The sequence below is a fragment of the Marmota monax genome, unplaced genomic scaffold (assembly GCF_021218885.2).
Source record: "Marmota monax isolate L192 unplaced genomic scaffold, Marmota_monax_Labrador192_F-V1.1 WCK01_AAM20220418_F8-fsc00295, whole genome shotgun sequence".
Classification (NCBI taxonomy): domain Eukaryota; kingdom Metazoa; phylum Chordata; class Mammalia; order Rodentia; family Sciuridae; genus Marmota; species Marmota monax.
This window is the reverse complement of record NW_026692993.1, coordinates 963,236-973,433: the sequence shown is the minus strand read 5'-3', so window position 1 is coordinate 973,433 and position 10,198 is coordinate 963,236.

Below are 10,198 nucleotides of genomic sequence, written 5' to 3'. Positions count from 1 at the left end.
CAGTTCAAGGTTTGCGGTCAGGTATAGTATGTGTTTTAAGGTTTCACTTCATCTTGACTTCTTTGGGTTAGGGTTAGGTTTAGGGCTAGAGTTAAAGCTAGATTTTGAATTAGTGTCAGGGTGAGGCCTAGTGTTAGGGTGAGGTTTAGGCTTAGGGTTAGGGTTAAATTTAGAGTTAGGGTTAGATTCAGCATTAAGTTTAGGGCTCTGGCTCATGTTACGGTAAGGGATAGGGTTAGAACTAGAAAACTGGCTAGGACGAGAGTTAGATTTAGATTTAGGACTAGGCTTAGGGTTAGGGTTAGGGTTAAAGCTAAAATAGGGTTAGGATTAGGGAAGGGTTAGTGTTAGGGTTAGGCATAGGGGTAGGGCTATGTTTAGGATTAGCATTGGGGTTAGGATTAAGTTTAGGGGAATGGGTAGGGTTATAGCTAGTTTTAGGGCTAGAGAGAGGGTTAGAATTAGGATTCGAGCTAGGGTTAGTGTTTATGTTAGGATTAAGGCTAGGTTTAGGGCTAGGATTTCTGTTAGGTTCAGGGCTAGGACTAGGGCTAGGGCTAATGTCAAGTCTAGGGTTATGATTAAGGATAGTTTTAGGGTTAGGTTATGGCTAGGTTCAGTGTCAGAGCTATGTTTAGGGTAAGGGTCAGGTTTAGAGTTAGGCGTATAATTAGGTTTAAGGTCAGGTTTAGCATTTGGTTTCTGTCAAAGTTTAGGTTCACTGCTTGAATTAGTGTTTGGTTTAGGCTTAGGGTTAGGGTAATGGATAGGGTTAGGTTTAGGTTTCAGTTAAGGTTTATAATAATGGATGGGTTAGGTTTAGCAATAGGGTTATGGTTAGCATTAGGTTAGGATTATATATAGTATAATGGATAGATTTAGAGCTAGGGTTAGAGCTAGGTTATGGTTTGGATTAAGTCTAAAATTAGAGTTAGGTTTAGGGATATGACTAGGGTTTGGTTTACGGTAAGTGTTAGGTTTAGGGCTAGGGTTATGGTTAGGTTATGGTAAGGGTTACTGTTTGAGATAGTGTAATGGCTAGGGCAACGGATAGGTTTATGTTCAGGTTTAGGGATATGTTTATGGTTAGGGTTTGGTTTAGGGTTTGGGTTATGGCTAGAGTTTTCATTACAGTTAGGGTTAGGTTTAGGGTAATGGATAATGTTAAATTAGGGTTAGGGTTAAGGTTAGGATTAGGGTTTGGATTAGGGCTAGTTTTAGGATTAGGTTTAGTGTAAGGATTAATATTTCCACTAGGGTTAGGGCTATGGTGAGTTTTAGGTTTATGGTTAGGTTTAGGGGTACGTTTATGGTTATGGTTAGGTTTAGTGTTAGGGATTGTGTTATAATTAGGGTAAATGACAGGGTTGGAACTAAAGTTCGAGCTAGGATTAAGGTTAGGTTAAGAGTAAGTGTTAGGGTTATGGTTTAGGATAGGTCTAGGGTAATATTAAGTGTAAGGGTTTGGCTTTGAGCTAGGGTTAGGTCTAAGGCAAGGGTTAGTCATAGGTTTAGTGATAGGCCTAGGGTTAGGGTTAGAGTTGTGCTTAGGGTAAGTTTATGCCTAGGATTATGGCTAGGTTTTGTGTTAGGTTTAGGGCTAGGATTAGGACTATGGTTAGGGTTAGTGCTACTGTTAGGGTTAAGATTAAGTTTAAAATATGGTTAGGGCTAGGGTTATGGTTAGGGCTAGTGTTAGGGTTAGGGTTATGGCTAGGTCTTGTGTTAGGACTGGGTTTTGGTTAGGGTCAGGTTTAGAGATAGGTTAATGTTAGGGTCAGGGTCACTGTTCTGGATAGGATTAGGGTTAGGGTTAGAGCCAGAATTAGGACTAGGTCTATGGGTAGGGTAAGTGTTTAGTTTAGGTTAAGGGTTATTGTTAGGGCTAGAGCTAGGGTTTCTTTTAGGTCTAGGGCTGGAATTATAGCTATATTTAGGATTAGTTTTGGGTCTAGATATATGTTAGGGTTAGGTATAGGTATAGTCTTACCAGTAGGGCTAGTGTTAAGGTTTGGTTTAGGGTTGGGGCCAGGTTTGGACCTAGGGTTACTGTTAAGATCAGAATAAGGGTCATGGTTAGGGTTAGAACTAGAATGAGGGCTAGGGTTAGGACTAGTAATACTGTTCCTTTTTAAGTTAGGCTAAGGATTAGGGTTAGGCCTAGGGTTAGCATTTGACTTAGGGTTTTGATTAGGGTAAGGATTAGAGTTAGAGCTAGGTTTAGGGCTCGGGTTAGGGTTAGGGTTAAGACTAGTGTTAGGGTTAAGATTAGGGTTTAAGCTAGGGTTAGGACTAGAATTGGAGGTAGTATTTGTGTTAGGGTTAGGGCTAGGGTTATGACAATGACTAATGTATGAACTAGGGTTACGATTAGGGCTAGTTTTAGGGTTAGGATTACGGTTAAGGGTAGGTCTGGTATTAGGGTTAATTTAAGGTTAGAGTGATGTTTAGAGCTAGGATTAGTGTTAGGATCAGTGTCAGGTTCAGGGTTATTTTTAGAGTTAGGGTTAGGACTGGTGTAGATTTATGGTTTGGTTTAGGTTAAGGGTTAGAGTTAGGGATATGGCTTGGTTTTGTTTTAAGGCTTAGGCTAGGGTTAAGGCAAGTTTTAGGATCAACATTATTGATAGGGCTAGTGTTAGGGTTTCATTTAGGATTATGGTTATGGTTAAATTTAGAGTTAGGTTTAAATTTAAAGTTAGGTTTAGATCCAGGGTTGGGCTAGGGCTAAGGATATAACTAGGGATAGGGATAGGGCAAGAGTCAGAGTTAGTATTAAGGCTAGGTTTAGGGTTAGATTAGGACTAAATTAGGGTTATTGCTAGACTTAGTGTTAGGGATGGGCCTAGGGTTAGGGCAAGGGTTATGGTTAGGTTTAAGATAATGGTTAGGTTTAGGTTTATGGTTAGGTTTATGGTAAGGGATGGGGTTATAGCTAGGTTTAGGGCTAGGTCAAGGGTTAGAATTAGGGTTAAACATCGGGTTATGGTTTGGGTTAGACTTAAGGATAGGTTTAGGGCTATGGCTAATTTCAGGTCCAGATTTACAGTTAAAGATAATTTAGGTTTAGGTTAGGTGTAATGTAAGGGTTAGGTTTAGGGTTAGGGTCAGGTTTAGAGCTAAGAGTATTGTTTGGGTCAGTGTCATGATTAGTGTTTGGGATAGCTTGAGGTTTAAATTTAGGGCTCAAATTAGCATAGGTTTATGATTAGGGTAATGATATATTTAAGTTTATGTTTCAAGTTAGGTTTAGGGTAATGGATAGGGTTAGTATTAGGGATGTGGTAAGGTTTAGGCCTAGGATTAGCATTAGCATTAGGATTATGGATAGGGTAATGGATAGGGTTAGAGCTAGGGTTAGAGCTAAGTTTAAGTTTATTATTTTGCTAGGTTTAGTGTTACAGTTAGGGTTAGGTTTAAAGCTAGGTTTAGGGATCAGATTAGGCTAGATTTTGTGTTATGTTAGGGCTAGGGTTAGGGTTATGGCTAATGTAAGTTATGGGTTACAATTAGAGCTAGTTTTAGGGTTAGGGTTAGGGTTAGGACTAGGTCTAGTGTTATGTTTAGGGTGATGTTTAAAGCTAGGGTTAGTGTTAGCATCAGAATCAGGGTTAGGGTTAATTTTAGGGTTCTGCTTAAAACTAGAATTAGGGTTAGGGTTAGGGCTAGGTGGAGGGTCAGGGTTTGGTTTGGGTTAATGTTTATGGTTAGGGCTATTGCTCAGTTTTGTATTAGGTCTAGGGCAAGAGTTAGGGCTAGTTTTAGGAGTAGTGTTAGGGTTAGGATCAGGTTTAGGCTTAGGATTTGCATTAGAGTTAGATTTATAGTTAAGGTCAGATCTAGGGTTAGGGCTATCGCTAAGGAAATGGCTAGGGTTAGGCCTAGGTTTAGGGTTAGGTTTAGAGTTCCAGTAAGGGTTAGGGTTAGAACTAGTTTTAGGGCTAGGGAGAGAGTTAGATTTAGTTTTAGGGCTACGGTTAGGGTTAGGGTTAGGGATAGGGCTATGTTAGGTCTAAGATTATGGATAGGGTTGGTTTTAAGTTAGGCCTAGGTTTAAGGTTTGGGTTATGATTAAGACTATGTTTCGTGATAATATGGGCTAGAGTTTGTGTTTGGGTTAGGGCTAGGATTATATCTAGGGCTAATGTCAGGTCTAGGGTTATGGTTATTGATAATTTTAGGGTTATGATTTGGCTATGTCTAATGTAAGGATTAGGTTTAGGGTAAGGGTCAGATTAGAGTTAGGGGAATTATTAGGGTCAGGGTCATGTTTACGGTTTATTTTAGGTTTGAGTTTAGAGTTAGGGCTCAAATTAGCATTAGGATTATGGTTAGGGTAATGATAGGGTTAGATTTAGGGTTGAGGTTAGGTTTAGTATAATTGATAGGGTTGGGGTTAGTGATAGTTTTAGGGTTAAGACTAGGTTTAGCATTAGGGAAAGGGTTATGTTTAGGGTAATGGATAGAGTTAGAGTTAAGATTTGGCTAGGGTTATGGTTAGCATTAGGTCTTGAGATAGGTTTAGGCATAGCATTAGCATTAGGATATGGGTTATGATTAGGGTAACAGATACAGTTAGAGCTAAGGTTATAGCTAGACTTATTGTTAGGATTAGGTGTTGAGTTACTGTTAAGGTATGGTTTAGATCTGGGTTAGGTTTAGTGTTATGTTTAGTGTAAGTGTTAGGTTCTGAGCTATGATTAGGGTTAGAGCAAGGGTTAGGTTCAGGGTTATGTTTAGGGATAGGATTACGGTAGGGTTAGGGTTAGGTTTAGGGGAAGGGTTATAATTAAGTTTAGGGTTAGGGTTAGGGTTAGGGTAATAAATACGGTTATATGTCGGTTTAGGGTTAGGGACAGGGCTAGATTTAAGTTTAGGGTTAGGGTTAAGTCTATGGTTATGTTTAGTTTTATGGTAGGATTAGGGTTTGATATATGGTTAGGGCTATAGTGAATATTAGTTTAGGGTTAGGTCTAGGGTTAGTTTTCTGTTTAGAGTTAGGATTATAGTTAGGGTTAAAGTTAGGTTTACAATTAGGGTTAGAGTTAGGTTTAGGGTAAGTTTAGAGCTATGGTTAGGGCTGGTGTTAATGTTAGGATTAGGACTAGTTTTAGTGTTAGATTCAGGGATAGTTCTAGGTTTATGTTTATAGTAAAGGTTAAGTTTTGAGCTAGAGTTAGGACTAAGGTGAGAGTTAGGTTTGGGTTAGGGCTAGGGTTAGTGTTAGGGTTATGCTTAGGGCTAGGTTAAGGCCTAGGTTTAGCTCTAGGCTTTGTGTTAGGTTTAGGCCTAAGGTTAAAGCTGAGGGCAATGTAAGAGGTAGAATTATGATTATGGCTAGTTTTAGGGTTAGGGTTATGCCAAGATCTAGTGTGAGGTTTAGATTTTCAGTTAGGGTCAGGTTTAGAAGTAGGTTTACTGTTAAAGGAAGAGTCAGTGTTTGGTTTAGAGTTCAAGTTAGGGTTACAGCCAGAATTAGGAGTAGGTTTAGGTCTAGGTGTAGGGTTAGTGTTTGTGTTAGGATAAGGGTTATTGTTAGGCCTAGGACTGGGTTTTTGTTTAGATCTAGGGCTAGAGTTAAGGCTAGATTTAGGATTAGGTTTAGGTCCAGGGCTCGTGTTAGGTTTTAGTGTTAGGGTCAGGATTAGAACTAGGGTTTGTGTTAGGGTCAGGATAAGGGTCAGGGTTAGTTTTCAGATTTGGGATAGGATTAGAGCTAGAATGAGGGCTAGGGTCAGGACTATTAATAAGGTTAGGATTTTGGATAGCCTAAGGTTTAGGCATAGGTCTAGGGCTACCATTAGACTTATGGTTATTCATAGGGTAAGGGATAGCCTTAGAACTAGGGTTAGGGCTAGAGTTAGGGTTAGGGTTAAATCTACATTTAGGGTTCGGATTAGGGCTAGTTTTGGGGTTAGGGTTAGGGAAAATGATAGGACAATGGCTAAAGTAAAGAACTAGGGTTACAATGAGGGTTAGTTTTAGGGTTCGGAGTAGGGGTAGGTCTAGGTTAGGGATAGGTTTAAGGTTAGGATGATATTTAGAGCTGGGGTTAGTGTTAGCATATGAGTCAGAGTCAGGGTTAGTGTTAGGACTCGAATTAAGAATAGGTTTACCTTTAGGTTTTAGTTTAATGTTAGGAGGGTGTTGAGAGCTAGGGTGAGTGTCAGGGTCATGGTTAGATTTAATGTTAGGTTTAGGATTTGAATTAAGGCTATGATTAGGTCTAGGTGTAGTATTAGGGTTTGGATTAAGTTAAGGTTTATGTTTAGGGCTATTGCTCAGTTTGTTTTACTTGCTAGGGATAGGGTTAGGTCTCGTTTTACCATTAGCATTAGGGTTAGGGCTAGTTTTACTGTTTGGCTTAGGCTTAGGTTTAGGGTTAGATTTCGAGTTAGGGTTAGATGTAGGGTTAGGGCTAGGACTAAGTATAGGGCAAGGGTTAGGGCTAGGGTTAGGGTTATGGTAATGGATAGGCTTAGAACTAGGGATAGGTATAGTGTGAGAGTTAGTGTTAGTCTTAGGGCTAGGGTTAGGTTTAGCTTTAGGTATAAGTTACTATTATGGCCAATGTTAGGATTTGCTCTAGGTTTAGGGTCAGTTTTAGACCTAGGGTTTGTGTTAGGGTCAGAATAAGGGTCAGGGTTAGCGTAAGGGGGATAGGATTAGAGCTGGAATGAGGGCTAGGGCCGTGACTATTAATAGGGTTCAGATTTTGGTTAGCCTAAGGATTATGGATAGATATAGGTTTACCATTAGGGTTACAGTTTCACTTTGGGTATGGGAGAGACTTAGAGCTAGGTTTAGGTTTAGAGTTAGGGTAGGGTTAAGGTTAAAGTTAAGTTTAGGGTTCGGATTAGGGCAAGTTTTGTATTAGGGTTAGGACTAGGGTTAGGGCAATCACTAATTTAAGAACTAGGGTTACAAATAGGGATAGTTTTAGGGTTAGCATTAGGGTTGGGGTAGTTTTAGTGTTAGGGTTAAGTTTAAGGTTAGGGTGATATCTAGATCTAGGGTTAGTTTTAGGATATGAGTCAGGGACTGTGTTAGTGTTAGCACTCACATAAGGGCTAGGGTTACTGTTAAGTTGTGGTTTAAGTTTAGGATGGTGTTTCAAGCTAGCATGAGTTTACCATATGAGTCACTGTCAGTTATACATTTTAGGTTAGTGTTAGGACTTGAATTAAGGCTATGGTTAGTTCTAGGTGTAGTGTTAGGGTTTGGTTTAAGTTAGGTTTAGGGTTAGGTCTATTGCTCGGTTTTGTTGTCCTGCTAGTGGTAGAGTTAGGGCTAGTTTTATGATTAGCATTAGGATTAGATTTAGTGTTAGCATGAGGCTTAGGCCTAGGGTTAGGGCTAGGACTAAGAATTGGGCAAGGGTTAGGGCTAGAGTAAGGGTTATGGTAAGGGCTAGGATTAGAACTAGTGTTAGGGCTAGTGTGAGAATTATTGTTAGTCGTAGGGCTAAGGTTAGGGTTAGGGTTAGGAATAGGGCTAAATTAGGGCTAGGATTAGGTCTATGGTTAGTGTTCAGTTTAAGGATAGAATTAGGGTTAGAATTAGGATTTAGTTTAGGGTAAGGGATGAAGTTATGCTAGTTTTAGAGGTAGGGTGATGTTTAGAATAAGGGTTTGGATAACGGTTATGATTAAGGCTAGGTTTAGGGCTAGGATGAGGGCTAGGGTTTATTTTAGGGTTAGGGCTAAGATTAGAAATATGGCTAATTTCAAGTCTAGAATTATGTTTAAAGATAGTTTTAGGGTTAGGATTATGGGTACGGCTAGTGTAAGGTTTAGGTTTAGGGTTAGGGTCAGGTTTAGGGCTAGGGGTATTATTAAGTTGAAGGTCTAGGATAGGGTTTGGAATAGGTTAAGGCTTAAATTTAGGGATTGAATTAACATTAGGGTAAGTGTTTGGGTAATGATAGGCTTAGAATTAGGTTTCATGCTAGGTTTATGTCAATGGATATGGATAGGATTAGAGATAGGATTAGGTTTAGGCCTTGGTTTAGCATTAGGGTTAGGGTTATTGTTATGGTAATGTATAGGGTTAGGGCTAGGGTAAGGGTTAGGGTTAGGGTTAAAGCTCAGGTTAGGGCTCAAATTAGGGCTAGGATTTTGGTTAAGTTACTACTAGGATTAGGATTACGGCTAATGTAAATACAAGGGTTATGATTAGGGCTAATTTTAGGGTTAAGATTAGGGCTAGGTTTAGTGTTATAGTTAGTTTTAGGATTAGGGTGATGTTTAGAGCTAGGATTAGTGTTACTGTCGGAGTCAGTGTCAGGGTTAGTTTTAGGGTTTGGCTTAAAACTCGAATTAGGTCTAGGGTTAGGGGTAGATATATGGTTAGGGTTTGGTTTAGTTTAAGGGTTAGGGATAGAGCTTATGGTTCGGTTTTGTTTAAGGGCTAGAGCAAGGATTAGGGCTAGTTTTAGGATTAGTGTTAGGGTTAGGGCTAGTGTTAAGATTAGGCTTAGGCTTAGGCTTCGGTTCAGGGTTAGATTTAGAGATAGATTACAATCTAAGGTTAGTGCTTGGGCTATGGATAGGGCAAGGGTTAGGACTAAGTTTATGGCTAGGGTTATTTTAAGGGATAGGGTTAGAACTAGTGATAGGGCTAGTGTGAGGGTTAGATTTATTCTTAGGTCTAGGGTTATGGTTAGGTTTAATGATAGGGTGAAATTAGGGCTAAGATTAGGGCTAGGGTTAGCATTGGATTTAGAGCTAGGGTTAGGGTTAGGGTTAGGATTAATCTAGGTTTAGGGCTAGGATAAGTGCTGGAGTTTTTGTTAGGATTAGGGCTAGGGCTAATGTGAGGAGCGGGGTTACGGTTGAGGAGAGGACACTTTTAGGATTAGGTTTATGTCTATGTGTAGTTTAAGAGTAAGTTTAGGGTTAAGGGTCAGGTTTAGAGCTAGGGGCATTATTAGGGTCAGGATGAGGTTAGAATTTGGTTGAGGTTAGGGTTTATGGATAGGGCTCAAATAACCAATATGGTCAGGTTTAGGGTAATGATAGGTTTTTGTTTAGGATTCAGGTTAGGTTTACGGTAATTGATAGCATTAGTTTTAGCGATAGGGTTTGTGTTAGGCCTTGGGTAAGCATTAGGGTAAGGGTAATGGTTAGGATAATGGTTAGGGATAGAGCTAAGGTTAGGGCTAAGGAGACGGTCAGGAATAAGTCTTGAGTTAGGGTTTGGGTTAGGGTTAGTACTAGGGTTAGTGTTAGGGTTATGTTTAGGATAAGGGTTAGGTTTTGAGCTAGGGTTAGGGCTAGTGCGAGGGTTAGGTTTAGAGTTAGGTCTAGGGATAAAATTAGAGTATGGTTAGGTTTAGGATTGGATTTGGGCTAACATCATCATTAGGGGTAGGGTTAGTTTTAGAGTCATGGATATGGTTAGATGTAGGCATAGGGTTATGGTTAGTGTTAGATTGAGGTTTAGGTTTAGGGTTAGGGCTATGGTTATGTTTAGGTTTATGGTAAGGCTTAGGGTTTGAGCTAGAGTGAGGTCTATGGTAAGTGTGACATTTAGGGTTAGGTCTAGTGTTAGTTTTCTGATTAGGTTTAGGGTTTGGGTTAGCCCTAGGCTTATGAGTAGGTTTAAGATTAGTTTTAGGGTAATGGGTTGGTTTATAGCTATTTTAGGGCTAGGGTTAATTTAGGATTAGGGCTAGTTTTAGGAGTATATTTAGGGATAGGTGTAGGTTTATTTTTTGGATAAGGTTCAGGCTTTGAGCTAAGGTTAGGACTAATCAAGTGTTAGGTTAGTGTTAGGGTTAAGGTTATGCTTAAGCCTAGTATTAGCTCGAGGTTTTGTGTTAGGTTTAGGCCTAGGGTTAGGGCTGTGGGTAATTTAAGAGCTAGGGTTATGATTAGGGCTAGATTGATGGTTAGAATTTTGGCTAGGTCTAGTGTTAGGTTTAGATATTTGGTTAGGGTCAGGTTTAGAGGTAGGTTTACTCTTAAAAGCAGGGTCAGTGTTTGGGTTTGATTTAGATTTAGGGTTACAGCCAGAAGTAGAACTAGGTTTAGGTCTAGGGGTAGGGTTAGTGGTTTTGTTAGTTTATGGGTTACTTTAAGGGCTAGGGATAGGTTTTTGTTTAGGTCTAGGGCTAGAGTTAAGGATAGATTTAGGATTCTGTTTAGGTCTCGGGCTAGTGTTATGGTTTGGTCTAGGGTTAGGGCCATGTTTAGAC